Raw genomic sequence first — 18,043 nt, 5'->3', positions numbered from 1 at the left:
TGAAGTTATACTACAAAGCAATTGTAGTAAAATCAACATGGTACTGGAATAACAACAGAGTCGAAGATCAATGGAATAGATTAGGTGTAACCACAACTACAAACAAGATGAACCACCTCTCTTTGATTAAGGGGCCAAACTTTTTCACTGTAAGAACGACTGTTTCTTTAATACACGGTGTTGGAAATACTGGCTCTCCATATGCCGAAAACTAAGACTTGATCCATGCCTGGCACCATGTACCAAACTGAAATCTAAAAGGATCAAAGTTCTGAATATTCAAACAGAAACACTAAATCTATTGAAAGACAAAGTGGGTACAAACCTTGAAGACGGGGGTAGGTAGAGAATTCATGAACAGGAATCAAACTGCACGGGAAATACTTTCCAGAATCAACAACTGGGATCATGTCTTATTAAAAAGTTTCTGCACATCCAAAGACATCTCTAGCATAGTGAAAAGAAAACCTACAAACTGGGAAACAATCTTCGTCAACTGTCCCTCAGACATGGGACTTCTGTCTAAAACATATAAGGAATTTTTAAAAAATCAGACTCCCACAACTCAAGGATCCAATCCAAAAATCGGCATCTGAGGTGAATACACAATTCTCAGATGAAGAAATACAAATGGAAAACAAATACATGAAAAAATGTTCATCATCAGTACTCATTAGAGAAATGCAAATTAAAGCCTCAGTTGAGATTCCATCTCACTCCTGAAAGAGTGGCCAGGATCAAGAAAACTACCAACAACAAATGCTGGAGACCCTGTTGGGGAAAAGGGACTGTCCTGCACTCTTGGTGGGAGTGTAGACTGCTGCTACCATTTTGGATATCAGTTGGAGATTTCTCAGAAAGCTGGCATTGGAGGTCCCATTAGTTCCAGCTATTCTACTTCTAGCCATAGTCCCAGAAGAACTGAAGACTTCACACCAGAGTGACATACCTGCACTCATGTTTATAGCAGCACAATTTGTAATAGCCAGATCTTGGAAACACCCTAAAAGTGTCCATCAACTGAGGAAGGGATAAAAAAGATGTGGTATTTTTATACAATGGAGTACTACTCAGCTATAAAGAATGATCACATTGAGATATTTATAAATATATGGGCCCAGGGTGGAACCACACTCCTAAGTGAAAAAAGTCAAACTCATATGTATAAATACCGAATATTTTCCCGAGTGTAAGAAATGGTAAGAATATGTAAAAGCACATCGTAATCATGATTCCCCATTATATTGTTTTGAAGACTTATAAGATTTTCATTCATTAATTGGAATGTTTTTTTTCTGGGGTGTTTGATTTTATAGTCTGTGGTGGTATAAACTGTTATTTTGAAGACAAGAAGACATTGTAATAGCTAGTGCTGATTTAATGTCCACTTGTTCTGAAGTCCCATCAAGCTTTTGTTCTTCTGTCTCCATCGGCTTTATCATGTTGTATCTTATTGGATTTTATTATATGTGATAATATGAACCGAATATTTTATAGACAAGGAGGTAATATAGAAACCATTGTTCGTTTTCTGTTAGTTGGTTCTAAATACCCTGTAATACTTTCATCCTCTTGAATGGTTTTACACTGTCTTGTTATGTTTGATCCTATAGCACACGAAAGTGTACTCAAATATTTCAAGGATACGAACACCAAGGTAACTACTCTTTTGTAGGGTTATCTTGTGGTGAAAGACTATGTTGCTTAAACTGTTCAGCTCTGACCTGCGTTGTTATGTCCTCTTTTATCTTATTCTCCTTTACTTTTTTTAATTAAATAAAAAAGAGACTAAAACCCTGGATAATAGTAGGGATCTCGGTATGTTTAAAATGATTATTTATTTGAGATACCAGCTTTCTAATCCAAACTATTTGCACGGAGCTACACCGCAGTTGTTTGAGTTTCTATTTTGCAATGTTATCATCCCCTAAGTCACTAACACAGCATGCTGACTTTGAACTAGTAGTAATCCTCCTGCCTGAGTCTCCCTGAGGGTGGCTGTGGAAGGTGTGACCCAGCAAGCCTGGCTCAAATGCATGACCAGTACAGGTGTTGGTTTTGGCTGGGCAATGCCATGGTGGACAAGACAGATTCTCTTCACGTCACTCTGAAGAAATTTCACACAGTGAGGTTCAAGGATGTCTACAATGAAAGAAGGTACTGGAAGAGGTCCATAAACACCAGAAGTACAGAAATGCCTCCAAAAATGCAACATCAAAACCCCATTCGCCCAGGTATCTATTTCCCTCCTGGCGAAGTTCTCACAAATAGGAAAAGAAGTCTTTGTTTTAGTAATACACGTGTTCATGGAAGCACAATTCATGATGACTAAATCTTGGAAGTACCCACTAGGCTCAGCAAGACATTGATAAAGAAAATGGGCCCTGGTGTGGTGACTCACACCTGTAATCCCAGCACTCTGGAGGCTGAGGCAGGAACATCTTTATCAATTCAAGACCAGCCTGGGATACAAAGTGAGATGAAGTCCTGCCCCAACTGCAAAGACAGACCCTGCCTCAAAATCTGAGAAAAAAAAAAAAAAAAAGAAAACACCATGTTTATACACAGTGCAGGGCCACTCCTCCACAAAGGATAAATTTGAGTCTTTGACAGGAAAACGTAAGCATTTGAGAACTTACTTTTACGTGAACAAAATGAGACATCCCGGGTACATATATCGAAGTTTGTCATATGAGAAACCCAAAATGTAACTAGGAGAGGACAGAGAACAGGTAATTGGGAGACAGCTGTTTTGCAAATGGAAGAAGGACTAAAAGGTGGAGAGACAAGAAGGCTGAGGAGGGGCAGGGGATCAAAGACGAATACACTGCCTCACATACTTGAACCAACCGCCCCTCCCCCCCTCCAACACTGCCGGCAGGAGGAAAGTGGTCGTGATTTATGGCGAACACATAGGAATTAAAACCTAAAAACGGACGGAAAAAGAAATGGCGCTGTAGCGCAGTGAGACAAGACCTTCGACGGGGACCGAGTGTTGGGGGTGCCAAGGAGGCCTCCCAGGTGAAATGCCCCTGGGAGCCGCAAACGACTTCTAAAGGTAGAGTTTTCAGCAAGAAAATCCCACAGCATAAGGCACCCATACTGTAGCCAGTGGATTCTGACTCGCTTTGCAACTATGCGTAAAGATGCCAGGACAGGCTCTGCACTTTTTTAAGACGCGAAGGGCGGGTGCACAACACGCGGAAAGTTTGCGCGGGACGCTACTGCCATCTAGTGGCCGGAGAAACACATCCGCGGCTTCCTGGCGGCAGAATGCATGCTCTTCGGGACTTCTGCGGCCACAGACCAGGAGATAAAGTAGGGGCGCGCCACGGACCACGATAGAAAGAACCCCAGCGCGCACTAAAGCCCAGGGAGTAGGCCCAGGGAAGGCTCCGCCCCTGCAGGAAGCCGCCCCTCACCCCTCGCCCTGGAAGCAGAGCACCCGCAGCCGGAAGTCACTGCGTCCCCGGAAGGACGCGCCGGATGGAGGCCCAGCATTGGGTTGTTGTGGGCCTGCGCGCCGCGGCCCGCGGCCCGGGCAGCCCTGGGGTCCTAGTTCTGACACTTCCTGTTACACACAGACCAAACTTGTGGTGTCTGGGGATTGCTGGCTTTCGCCCGGACAGGCTCCTGTTGCCAGCGCTAGCCATGGGGTTTCTCTGGTCCTGCTACCACCGAAGCTGGCATCTGAACAGGGCTGTCACCTGGCAGCCTCACGCTCTGCCTCATAGCCCTGGCCTGTGGCCTCCTTCTGGGCGCACAGGGCTCCCAGGAGGCCCAGTAGATAGCCCCACAGCTGAAGGATCTTCAGTAAATGAGCTCACCTGGCCGGCGCCAGAAAGACAGCCTCAGCCTTCTTCCCTCTTAGGTCACCCAGGGTATCAGGATGCTTCAAAGAGAATCTCAGTGTTCACCAGTGTCCAGGGGCTGTCAGACTCTGGAGTTACATTTAGGTTATAGAATGCTTTCGTGTCCCCAGTAGAAGGATAAAATAAAAGATGCAGTCTGAAAGGGTGCCATGCTGCCAACAAAAGCTTTTTGTCCCGCAAGGGTATCAACATTCATAACTTGCACAAGAAAATGGTAAAGCAAAAAGCCCTGTAGGGACAGACCCTGTTGAAAGTGTACCCTGAGGTACTATGAAATGAGTCACACATTACAATTACAAAGGCAGTGACCTAGGACAGGCTGGAACCTTCTTCATGTGTGCCATGAGTGCATGTAGGCAAAAGGCACTGCAGCAGGGTCCTGTTTGCTTTCTGTCCTGACCAGACTACACTGAGTACAAACACCAAGCAAAACCACAATGACTTCTGTTGCAGTAACCTTCCTTTACCGTTCTGTTGCTTTCTTTGTGTAGGGGACCTGACATGTTGGTTGCTTGTTTTGTTGTGTTTTGAGATGTTATTTTCTGCCCACCTGATCAGCAAACAATTTTACAGCTTCTACAATGCAATTCAGGTTGTGGACAGGCATTTCACTTAGCAGCAAAGTGCCAGCCTGACAACTGCAAGGTCCTCCTTCTGAGTCCCAGTACCAAAAAAGGAAACCATTCAGGTTATTTTCCAGCTTTCATAAGACACAGTAATTCATGCTGTGTGAACATTACTCATGCAAATTCATTGTACATGTCAATCGAATTCTAAATGATTATATAAAACAAAAAGATCTTTAAAGGAGACTGCAAGCAGATCAACCAGACAGAAAATCAGCAAAGTAAAAACAAAACTGAATCACACCTGTGAACAAATGGACTTGATAGACATATACAGAGTGTTCTATCCAACAACATCAGAATACACAGTCTTCTCTGTCGTGCGTGGGATATTCTCTAAAATAGACCCTATATTACGCCGCAGAATATACTTAAATAAATGCAAAAGGGCTGAAATTATCCCATGCATGTTATGGGATCATAGCGCCACGAAATTACAAGTTAATAATAAAAGATACTGCAAAATTCCCACAAACACATGGAAAATGAGTAACACACCCTTGAGTGATCAGTGGGAGTCAGGGGAAATTAAAGAAGATATTAATCCATACATACAAGCAAACAAAAATACAAATACAACTTACCAGAATCTGTGCCATGTAATGGAAGCTGTCCTCGGAAGAAAATTTATTGCACTGAGTTCCCACATCAGGAAAACACAAGGAATACAAATAAATAACCTGATGCTACACCTCAAATATCTAGAAAAAGAAGCGAACGAAGGTCAAGCCAAAAGCCAAAACAAGGGAGAGAAATTTTAAAAATCGGAGTACAAATTGATGCGATAGAGACTAAGAAAAAAATCCAAAGAATGAATGTATAAAAGAGTTGGTTCTCTGAAATAATAAATAAAATTGATAAGCCCCCAGCCAACCTTACTTTTTTTAAAGAAGGAAGAAAAACCTCATGTTCATGCAATAAGGAATGAAAAAGGCGAAATCACTACAGACTCTGTAGAAATACAGAAGATTATCAACACCTATTTCGAAAACCTCTCCTCACAAAGGTTTGATATTACAGAAGAGATTGACAGATTGGTACAAACATATGAAGTACCAAAGCTAGGTCAAGAAGATGTAAAACTGATGAATAACCCAATTTCTATTAATGAAATTGAAAATGTAATTAAGTCCTTACCTACAAAGAAGAGGCCAGGCCCAGATGGATTCACTGGGGAATTCTACAAGAAGTACAAAGAAGACTTAGTGGCCCAAACTCCTCAAGTTCTTCAATGAAATCGAAAGGTTAGCGATCCTTCCTAAGTCATTCCTGGAAGCCAATATTACTCTAGTACCAAAAACCTGATAATGGCCCAACTAAAAAAGTGAACTACAGGCCAATCTCCCTAATGAACACAGATGACAAATCCTCAGTAAAATATTGGCAAATAGGGGCTGGGGATTTAGCTCAGCAGCATAAGCACCTACTAGCAAGCAGGCAGTCGTGACTTCAATCCTTCCTATCAATAAAAAGGAAAAAGAAAAAAAATATATTGGCAAATAGGATGCAGAAAATCATCAACAAGATCATATGCCATCACCAAGTGGGATTCATCCCAGGCATGCGGGGATGATTCAACATACGTAAATCAATACATGTAATCCAATATCAATAAAGCCAAAAGTAAGAGGCACACGTTCATCTCGATAGATGCAGAAAAAGCTTTTCATAAGGTCCAGCACTCATTCATGATAAGAAACTTACAGGAAATTGGAATAGATGATATTTACCTCAACATGACAAAGGGCATCTGTGACAAACCAACAGCCAGTTCCATGCTAAATCGCCAATAACTGAAGGCCTTTACCTTGAAATGAGGCACAAGACAAGACTGTCCCTTATCACCAGTACTATTTCATATAGTACTGGAAATACTAGCCAGAGCAATTAGACAGGAGAGAGAAATAAAGGGCGGAAAGGTAGGAAAAGAAGAAGTTAAGTTATCATTATTTGCGGATGACATGATACTCTACATAGAAGACCCCCAAAACTCCATTGAAAGACTCCTAGGTACAATAAGTAAATTCAGCAGTGTAGGTGGATACAAAATCAGTACCCAAAAATCAATAGCATTTCTATACCCTAACAACAAGATACAGAGAGACAAATAGGAGGAGCCACACCCTTCACACTAGGAACCAAAATGAAATATTTAGGAATTTTTCTCCTGAACGAAGTCAAAGATCTACATAGGGGAAATTATAATACACTAAAAAAAGAAATTGAAGAGGATCTCAGAAAATGGAAAGTCATCCCTTGCTCATGGATAGCAAGCATAAATATTGTGAAATTGTCCATTCTCCCAAAACTGTCATACAGAATCAATGTAATCCCAATAAAAATAACATCAACATACCTCATAGATCTAGAGAAAGCACTCCTAAAATTCATCTGGGACCTGAAGAGACCTAGAATAGCAAAGACAATTCTGAGCAGCAAAGGCAAGGCAGGAGGCATCACAGGCCCTCACTTGAACTTATACTACAAAGCAATTGTAGTAAAATCAACATGGTACTGAATAACAACAGAGTCGAAGATCAATGGAATAGATTAGGTGTAACCACAACTACAAACAAGATGAACCTTCTATCTTTGATTAAGGGGCCAAACTTGTTCACTGTAAGAACGACTGTTTCTTTAATAAACGGTGTTGGAAACACTGGCTCTCCATATGCTGAAAACTAAGACTTGACCCATGCCTGGCACCATGTACCAAACTGAAATCTAGAAGGATCAAAGTTCTGAATATTCAAACAGAAACACTAAATCTATTGGAAGACAAAGTGGGTACAAACCTTGAAGACGGGGGTAGGTAGAGAATTCATGAACAGGAATCAAACTGCACGGGAAATACTTTCCAGAATCAACAACTGGGATCATGTCTTATTAAAAAGTTTCTGCACGTCCAAAGACATCTCTAGCATAGTGAAAAGAAAACCTACAAACTGGGAAACAATCTTAGTGAACTGTCCCTCAGACATAGGACTTCTGTCTGAAACATATAAGGAATTTAAAAAAATCAGACCCCCAAAATTGAAGGATCCAATCCAAAAATCGGCATCTGAGGTGAATACACAATTCTCAGATGAAGAAATACAAATGGAAAGTAAATACATGAAAAAATGTTCACCATCAGTACTCTTTAGAGAAATGCAAATTAAAACCACACTTGAGATTTCATCTCACTCCTGAAAGAGTGGCCAGGATCAAGAAAACTACCAACAGCAAATGCTAGAGAGCCTGTCAGGGCAAAGGGACTCTACTGCACTCTTGGTGGGAATGTAGACTGGTGCAACCATTGTGGATGTCAGTGTGGAGATTTCTCAGAAAGCTGGGATTGGAGGTCCCATTAGTTCCAGGTATTCCACTTCTAGCCATAGTCCCAGAAGAACTGAAGACTTCACACCAGAGTGACATACCTGCACCCATGTTTATAGCAGCACAATTTGTAATAGCCAGATCTTGGAAACACCCTAAAAGTGTCCATCAACTGAGGAAGGGATAAAAAAGATGTGGTATTTTTATACAATGGAATACTACTCAGCTGTAATGAATGATCACATTGAGATATTTCTAAGTAAATGGGTGCAGCTTGACACCACACTCGTATGTGGAAAAAGTCAAACTCATATGTATAAATACTGAATATTTTCCCGAGTGTAAGAAATAGTAAGAATACATAAAAGTATGTGGTAATCATGGTTTCCCATTATATTGTTTGAAGCATTATAATGTTTTCATTCATTAAGTGGAATGGTGTTATTCTAGATTGGTTTTTTTTATTGTCTGTGTTGGTATGAACTTATTTTGAAGAAAACAAGACATTGTAATAGCTAGTGATGATTTAATATCATCTTGTTCTCAAGTCCCATCAAGCTTTTGATCTTCTGTCTCCATTGGTTTTATCATGTTGTATCTTATTGGATTTTATTATATGTGATAGTATAAACGAAATTTTTTATAGACAAGGAGCTAATATAGTAACCATTGTTCATTTCCTGTTAGTTTGTTCTGAATGCCCTGTAATGCTCTCTTTCTCTTTAATGGTTTTACATTGTCTTTTTATGTTTGATACTACAGTATATCAAGCTATAGTCAAATATTTCAAGGAAAGAGACACTTTAGCTACTGTTATGTCAGATTGTCTTGTGGTGAAACACTGTGTTACTTAAATTGTTCTGGCCTGTCCTGTGTTGTCATGCCCTCTTTTATCTTAATCTTTAAAAAAAATAATGGTAAGACTATACAACATTTTATGGTAATCGTGATTCCCTGTTACATTGCTTTGAATCCTTATAATGTTTTCATTCATTAGTTCAATTGGTTTTATTCTGTTTTGTTTAATTTTATTATGTGTGATGGTATGAACAGCTATTTTCAAGAAAATAAGACATTATGGCAGTTATTGCTGATTTAATACCATCTTGCTTTGAAGTCCTACCATGCTTTTGTTCTTCTCTTTCCATTGGTTCTATCGTGTTGTGTCTTATCAGATTTTAATATGTATGATAGTATAAACAAACTTTCTATGGAAAATGTGATATTATAGTAGCCATTGTTCATTTTCTATTATTTGGTTCTGAATGCCCTGTAATACTTTCATTCTCTTGAGTGGTTTTATACTATATTGTTATGTTTGATACTGTTGTATGTGAAGGCATGCTCAACAGTTTCAAAGAAAGAGACATTTTGATAGCTGCTGTTAATATTGGATTGTCTTGTTGAACGTGCTGTATTGCTTACTTTGTTCTGTTCTGATCTGTGGTCTTTTGTGTTAAGCTCTTTAAAATTAAAAAAAAATAAAGAAAAGTGAAAAAAGATCCTGCCTTCCTCCTCTTCGTGGCATGCTTAAGTCTCAGCCTCATAACCTGGTCTTGGTGTAGTTGGGAACTAATAACTGCTTTGATTAGTCTTCTCTGGATCTTAAATCTGTGTGACATTCCTCATTCTGCCATTTGTTTCACCCTTGTATTGGGGGCATGAAAGCATTCTGTCACTCAAACATGTAATTTAGAGTCCGGTAGACTAGGGATAGGATGAACACTCACTGTCACTTACAAAGTTTTAAAAACAACTATATTATTGGGCTAGGAGCTTATTTCATGGTAGATTGATTGCCTAGCATGTTTCAGGCATTGGGATAAATTACTAACTTGTACAGAAAAAAAAAATTATATGATGGATTTTAACTTATATGTATATGGAGATTTACCCCAAACTGTCACATATATGACAAATTCTTGGTTTTTGAAGTACATTTGTGGATTGCAGTTGCATAAATAATTTTATTTTTATGTAGACAAACACATCCTTTTCCTCCCAGTTCCAGGGATAGAACCCAAGGCTCTGTGCATATTCTGCAATTCCTCCAGTTGCGAACTACATTCCAAAGCTCTGGTTTTTTTAAAATTTCTTTTCTTCAGGATTGGGGGTTGAAAGTAAAAGGTTTATTTGTATGTTTTGCTCTTGAGCACAACAACTTGAAAAGGTCTTTTTTATAATACACCTCTCCTGTTACTTATTTTACCCCTATTTGTGTGTGTGGGGGGGTGCTCACACGTGCATGCAACTGCATATGTGTTTCCTGATTCCCAGCTGAATTCCCGAGTAAAATACCTTGAAAAACAAAAGAAATGAAAATTATCAGGAACTACATAGTTGGGCTTGCTCTCTATCAGCAAGTACTTTGGAAAGTCCTAGAGGAATTCCCACTACCTACAAAGCTAGCAGATATATTTTACAGACACATTTTCTCTATGCCTATGACCTTGTGGTAATTCAGCACAGTTAGGTAGTCTCCTATAATGCTATCATACAATTTTGACTTCAGATTTCTCTTAACACAAATGTTGTATTTCCAGACTCTGATGAAGTAGGTCACCCAGTAATAAACATTATGTTAACTCCACATATGAAGGATGAAATGAGAGTTGTGGAAACAGAGGTCTAGTGTGGAATAGTTGGCAGGGCCAAGAGTTGGTGGCATTGGGGTAGCAGGGCAAGTAAGTGATGGTGTTGCCATGAAAGGGAGAGAAGTGAATAAGAGTAGTGACTCTGCCTACCAGAATTCATCTACCAATTCCAAATGTAAAGCATATGGGTTTGGCACAGAAGAACGAATGAAATCCACTTGCTTTCTCTGTCCTCTGGCAAGCTTATCTCACTGTCCCCTTGCACAAGGATGATTGCTCCCTTGATCCTGTGCAATGGGCGCAAGAGTTTGCAAAACCCATTGAGTAAAACTTTTATACACTCACTGCATTATTTTCTCCTTACTGTACAGAAGTGATTCATCTCTATGGAGATCATTTTGAAGTACACAGAAAAGAATGGAGGAATAAAGAGCAGTAAAGTATAATTCAAGGGTTCACGTGTTGCCTTTCAACAAGTTTTGCTAATCACATTCAATTTCCCACATTAGAGATAACATATTGTATATTAGTGAATCTTGAAGTGTTCCTAGTGTTGTACTTAGGGGTTGTACACAGAAGAGTTAGAATCAGAACATGGACTTTATAATACTATTTTTATGATGCTCACCCAGAGTTAACACAAGAAAATGCAGGAAATCTATCCACAACACTAAAGATATAGAATATTCAGCCAAAGGCCTGAATCCCACAGCAATGTCCCACATGAGTCCAGACGAAGACCCAGAGCTCATGACAATGCCTCCCATGAGTCCAACTGAAGGTCCAGAGCCCACAAGGACTCATGCCACTCTCTTTCATGGATCCCTGCTGGGAAGGCCCAAAGGTCAGCGGTGGAAGCCAGAAAGTCCATGCCAGCAGGGTAAAGGAGCTGTGCTAGAAGGTTGAGGGCTCTGCACTGGAGCTGAGAAGTCACACTCACAACAAAGACCAGGGCTGTCCTGAAAAGCACCACAGCCATCCTCAGCGACATGGAAGCCCTGAATTCCTCCCAAGATAAGCACAGTCAAGTACATGCCAGGAAGCCAGCGTGATGAGTTCATCCTGGGGACCAAGCGGCACACGCCTTCCCCTCTGGAGCCCGGAGACAATGCTTAATGTGAGGACCAGAGCTTCTCCAGGACAACCAACAGCTCAAACAGCAACACGTAGGAGAACCCACAATTCCTCAACGCACTTCAATGCAATAACTTCTCCTTCTCCACATCTCTATGCTGGCAACCTTCCTCAGGTGAACATCTATGCTCAGCAGCATGGTGATTCAATTCTGCTGGTGTTAAAGTTGACCATCAGTTTTTTTTATCCGTAACACCTAGATATCAGGTAATAAGTATATTTACCTCATACTCAAGTTTCCTAATAGTCCAGCTTATGTATCTTGCACAATCCTTAACAATTTATATAGTTTTAAAATATAAAAAATATTGAAAACAAGAAACATTTTAAATAAAGATTGCCGTGGGGACTCTCTGGACCTGCTACCACCGATGCTGGCTATTAAACAGGGCTGTCACTTGGCAGCCTCAATTGAGGAATTGCAGAATTAAAGACATTTTAAGTAAAGATTTAAATAAAGATTACATTCTGTGTGTGGATTCCTTCTATTGACACATATAACAAATTCCACATAAAGATACATCTTGTAGACAAGTGGAACTCAAAGTCTCCTTTAAGTGAAGGGTGCTCTCTTGCAAAACATTGGTGCATAAGAGAAAACTCAGAAGTTACTGTATGGAAAAAACATGGCCGCACTTTCCATCGCCTACCCTGGATGCTGCTCCTTCTTCCACTCTTGTCTCTTTGAAATTTAGTTTGGTTGAAATGCCAACATGAAAAGCAAAGGGCTTCCGTAGACGGTGATGTCTGCATGGAAACTCCTCACAGGAAGGCACCTGAACTCGGGAGACTGACTAGCTAGAGACTGTGAAAGGAATCACAAAGAAAGACATTTTAAGAGTTAAAGTTTCTGCGGGTTTTAGAAAATATTAAATAAAGTCTGAGTGGAAGGCTCCTCACAGGTTGGATTTGTTTTCAGCCCCACAGTGCCATCAGGCGGCAGGAGAAAGGGACATCGTGGATTACCAGAGGAAAGTCATTGTTTTTGGCAACTTAGTTCGACAAAGACCCGGAGACAAAATCTAAGGGAGTCCAGTTGCTTGAGGGGAAGAATCCCAGAATGCACTAAAACCAGCCCTGCGGGTCTTGCAAGACCCCGCCCTTTAAGGAAGGCTCCCTCCGCCCCGCCCTGGGAACTATAGCAACAGCGGCAGGAAGTCACAAGGTTCCTGCAAGGACTTGCTGGATGGAGTGCCAGCACAGCGTTGTTGTGAGCATGCGCGCGTGGCAGCCCTGGGCGGGTCCAGACCTAGGGGTCCTACTTTGGAAAGTGCTGTACCTGAGGTACAGACGTGGTGTCTAGGGTCTGCTGCCCCACGCCAGGACACGCTCCTCTTACCAGTGCCGTGGGGACTCTCTGGACCTGCTACCACCGATGCTGGCTATTAAACAGGGCTGTCACTTGGCAGCCTCAAGCTCTGCCTCATAGCCCTGGCCTCTGGCCTCCTTCTGGGCGCACAGGGCTCCCAGGAGGCCCAGTAGACAGCACCACAGCTGAAGGATCTTCAGTGAATGAGCTCACCTGGCTGATGCGAGAAAAATAGGGTTTTTTTCCATTGTACGTGGGACCAGTATTCACTGTAGCCCCCATGCCAGATCAACATCCTGCTACTAAGCTATATGCTAGGTCTCAAAAAGAGTTTTTAAGGAATCTTATCATTAGGGTCCTGACTAGAACATAGGAAATACAAAAAACAAAAACAACAAATAAATTCCTGCATATTGGGTTGATTCTGGAAAAGCCTCTCAAGGCTTTGTTCTCAGGAAGAGACTTTCAGAACATATCCTGAGCAGGGAAAGACTCCCTAGATTTGAGACCCCATGCTATTAAATCCCCGGAAGACATTGACCCTGTGTCAGGTCAGAATGTTTGAAATCCTGTTGTTATAAGAGCTCAACAGATCACATTCAAGTCCCAGCGGTGATTGATCCATGACAAATATAACTCTGGCCCTGTTAGATGCCAAATATGCCTTGCTTATGGTCCCACAACATGGAGAGATGAAATCAGAACCAACAGAAGAAGTTAAGAGTTTTATTAAAAATAAGGAAAAAAACGGGTCTTGGATTTCGAGGAGGGGTCCTGAGTGTGTGGTCACTGAGGCCCTTTGTCAGGTGTAATTTAAACAGAACATTCACAACACCAGTACAACATGGGTCAACTATAATCCAGCTTTAGTTTTATAAGTATAGTCCCTTAGCTAATACTGACCCCATAGGCAAATGAGTGACATAGCAAGGGTACATGGAAAGAACAGGGACATTTTTGGGAAGTGATGGGTCAGGAGGCCCTGCTCCCCCAGCTGGGTGGCTGATGTCTATCCTAGACCAGGTGGTGCTGACTCCAGTGCAATTTGAAGTTGCTATCTGTGTCTCAGGGAGGTCTATAGGCCTATCTTACCAAGGTCTGGCCTGTGGTAGATTTGTTTGTAGCTACACTTTCACTGTCTTTATTTGTTGTGGTGATCTCCTTTGTCCCATTCCCTTTGACTTCATATTAATTTCTATCTAACTTAGCTGCCTAGTACACTAGGACAGAGCAATACCAGCTCAGCATTGAGAGACACAGGGATTAATATCTTGATGAAATAGCCAGGAAGAGAGTTTTCTTGGGAGGGCACATTTCCTAGGAGTGCATGGAAGAAAAGATTGCGGAATTTTATTGGTCAATCTATATTTCCTGGAGAGAATTTGGCCTTTTTCATAAGGACATGAATTAACTGAAGAGCAAGTTGTCTTAAGAGTCCGAAAGGGAAACCTGACACATACTTAGTAAATGTACCTAAGAGCTGTGGTTCCATCCACATCAAGGCATACGTATCTTAAGTTGTGTTCTATTTTCAAAGATTGCTGTGGTTTGTCTCATGTAGTTATCTGTGCCAGATTTTTCTTTGATACTTGGTTTATTCACTTATTTATTGTTAGTACCAGTATTAAACCCAGGGGATCTTTACTGACCTGTACTCTTATTCCTTTCCATTTCTCATTTGGAGACAAGGCGTGTATAAGTCACTACATTGCCCATCCTGGGCTAAAGTGGAATCCTTTTGGTCAGACTCCTAAAGTGCAGTGATCATAGGCATGACTCACCATCCCAGCCCAACATCTTTGATGTGCTAATGACTGGTGTCTGTAACAAAGTAATGTGACCTATGATGATGCAATTTGCTATTTAGAAAAGAGTAGTTACACAGCCAACTAAAATTCAAAAAACTCAACATTTTATAAATTCTGTTTTTTCAGTGAACTTCTAGTTCCTATGTGATAGGATTTTCAGCTTGGTTAGAAGACAGAATATAAAGTAAAGTGGCCTTTATTTTAAGGATGTGAAGAGAAACTCGATGACCACTGGAGTCTGGCTTTCTCTGCCGGACACGTGGTGTGGGGACATACATATAGCTTTGGTCTGGGGTGGTGCCTAAAGGGGGCATCGATGATGTGCAAGCAGCCGATTGGAATTCATTTTGTGCCACAGGTAAATTGCCTAGGGGCGGGGAAAATGACCTCAAGGTAAATGTCCCTTGGTCACCTCTCACTGCTGTAGTGTGTTATCTAGGGCAAAATCCTTTCACTATGTTACTGCAATAACAAGCAAAAACAATGAAATGAAACCCAGGATTTGGAGACAGATTGGGATCACTCCCAAAATATGAAACCCTGACCTCTGGTGGTGTAAGGCTTGTAGGAGATACACAAGCAGGAAGTGCAGAGGCAGAATGGCTTGTTAATTGGGGATTGGTTTATGCAATGCACATCATAGTGACTGATAGAAATGTGGGAGACCAGCAGCAGCTGAAAAGATAAGAAGTATGAAATATAAATGACCTTTATTTTGAGAATGGGGGAGAGACACCCTCGATCCCCTGGGGCACTGCATCTCCACCCCGGGGTCCGGGAATCTCTCCATGGAACATGTGGAGTGAGACACATAAGTAGCCTCGGTTAGGGTTGGAACCTAAGGGGGCATTAAGGATGCACAGGTAACCCATTGGTCTTTGTTTGGGGCCATAGGTAAATTCCTAGGGGTGGGGGAGATGGAGCTCCTTGGCTTTACGGGCTACAGTGTCCTGTCTGGGCCAAAACACTTTCATATCATTTATATTTCATACTTCTTATCTTTTCAGCCGCCACCAGTCCCCCACAGTTCTATCAGTGACCAGCTATGCATCCCAGTAACCAGCCCTTTCTAAGAGACCAGAAGCAACTGAAACTGGAACAGGAACTATTAACTGGACAATTAAGAAACTGAAGTATACTGGCTAGGGGAGTGGCATTTTCTGTTATATTACAGTTGAGTGGGCCAAAATATACCAGGATTTTTTGTACAAGAATTGCCAAGCGTACCTCTTTATTATATAGTAAATGTATTGACAGTTAGAGGGCAGCAGCAGGAAGAGGCAGAAAGGCAATGCAGGAAAAATAGGGACATGGTAACTGAGGCTTTCATTGTTTATAGTATCAGACATCATTGATCTATGGTACCTCCCACTGTCCCTTTGATGTCAAGAGTCTGGGTGATCTCAGTTTAAGCTTGAATAATCATTAAGGTAGTGTCTAGTGAAAGGGTTTTGGCCCAGACGGGACACTGTAGCCAGGAAAGCCACAACCGGAAGCAGGAAGCCCCTATTTCCCCTGCCCCTAGGAAGTTATCTGTGACGCCATCTTCCCGCCCCTGGAAATTTACATATGGCACCAAACCTAAGACCAATGGGTTACCTGTGCACCCCTAATGCCCGCCTTAGGTTCCACCCCAAACTGAAGCTATTTACATGCCCCCACACCACGTGTCCGCCGGAGAGATCACAGGACGCCAGCGGTGGGGGTGCAGGTCATCTCTCTCCATGTTCTCAGAATAAAGGCCACTTTTTATTTTATACTTCTCATCTTTTGGAAATATTTTTCATCTTTTGGAAATAATCCTAGCATCTAGTTTATGATGAAATGGAGACAAGGGGAATGGTTCATACAACTTCCCTGATTTAGGATTGTGGAAGGATGGATAATCATTCAGGCAGCATGGCATTTGCACTTGAACAAAGGGAATGAGTGACTAAGCTCCTTTGTTTCTAACTGGTCTGTGGGCTCTATTTAGTAAGGTTATGGGCTTGTGTACTTAATAAATCAACAAAAATATATTAGCCTAAGGAGGAGAATGTTTCTTTCAAATAATCCCTTAAGATGGGGCCAATACAGTAGATTTACAATGTTCTGTATAAAATTAAGAGACTATTTTTCAATTTTTGGTATTAAGCATGGTTGGTTTTGTTTGCTTTTTAAAAATCTCATTTCTCTCATATCTTCCTTTCCTGTGAAGGATATGAAGCACACAGGAAAACTAATTGATCACACAGACTATATGGTATCAAATTGTTTGCCTACAGTCAAATAATCCTTTGTTTGTTTGATAGATACAGATACAGATATAGATATCCCAGGTCCAGGAATATATCTCAGTAGCACAGCACAGCAATGCCTGGTAAGTGCAAGGTTTTTATTGAAATATATATATATATATATATATATATATATATATATATATTCCAGTGCATAAGAATGAAAGATGCAGGTACTATACTGGAAAGGGGGCTATTTTATCTCCTTCACTGGATGCTTCTCCTTCCCTGATTTTCTCTATAATGTGGTAGAATCAGGTAACTCAGAAAGTAAAGAGACCTTGTAAAATAGCAAAGACTGGTAGAGCTTGGACTTTAAAGGAAACTTTTCTTGAACCATGGCCGTAGGGTGGTCATACATAAGACCTTGTGAGAATTAAAAGTAAGTGACAAACTGTATGTCCAAATCAAACAATGTTTTTAGAGCACAGAAGCTGTGAGAATAGATGACTTCAAGTTATTTTTGTCAAGCACCATTTAAAGTGAACCATTTTTGGCAATAAAAATGTAATTGATTTTGGCTCATGTGAAATATACCCAAAGCAACTTCTACACATACATGTGTTCAGTTAATATCTTTGTTTTTTTCTTTCTTTCTTTTTTCAGTACTGAATGTTGGGCTTAAAGGCATCCCAGATTCTGGGCAGTCCACTTGCTACTTGAATACATTCCATCCCAGTAAGATAATCATTTTTAAGTATTATTAACTTATGATTGAAGGTATGATAAGCCTTTTCATGGATGACTACTGGAAATAGAGATGGGTATTAGTCCACTTCCAGTATGCATTGAGAGTGTACAGAATTGACAGTTTTTAATTCAACAATCTTGTTTCTGAATCGCTATTATGAATAACTGAAGATGATGAAAAATATGCATGTAGAATATTCCTTACATTTTATAGAGGGACTCTTTTTGCAGATTGTATTTAGGTACTATCTTCTTACAGATTCCTTGACTGAAGTTCCCTAAAAATTACTAATCTAAGTTTTTATTGTTAAACAGGTAGAAATGGAAATTCAATAATGAATGTCAGTTATATTTAAAGGATGTGCCTAATTACAGTCTCAAAAAGTCTGCATAGAAATATGATCTTATATATCACA

At 40.8% G+C, this 18,043-nt stretch overlaps 1 long non-coding RNA gene across 1 annotated transcript; it reads right to left on the bottom strand.

The window, feature by feature from the left end:
- Nucleotides 1–11,005: 11,005 nt before the first annotated feature.
- Nucleotides 11,006–12,609, bottom strand: LOC134475433 (uncharacterized). Its single transcript, XR_010046544.1, has 2 exons — nucleotides 12,445–12,609; nucleotides 11,006–12,349 (listed from the first exon to the last, which is right to left on the bottom strand). It is a non-coding gene; the product is annotated as an uncharacterized LOC134475433 (long non-coding RNA).
- Between the last annotated feature and the right edge of the window lie 5,434 nt (nucleotides 12,610–18,043).

Source organism: Cavia porcellus, unplaced genomic scaffold (assembly GCF_034190915.1).
Source record: "Cavia porcellus strain 051 isolate PalLab524CR breed Dunkin Hartley unplaced genomic scaffold, mCavPor4.1 scaffold_3, whole genome shotgun sequence".
Classification (NCBI taxonomy): Eukaryota; Metazoa; Chordata; class Mammalia; order Rodentia; family Caviidae; genus Cavia; species Cavia porcellus.
This window is presented reverse-complemented; position numbering and strand designations above follow the sequence as displayed.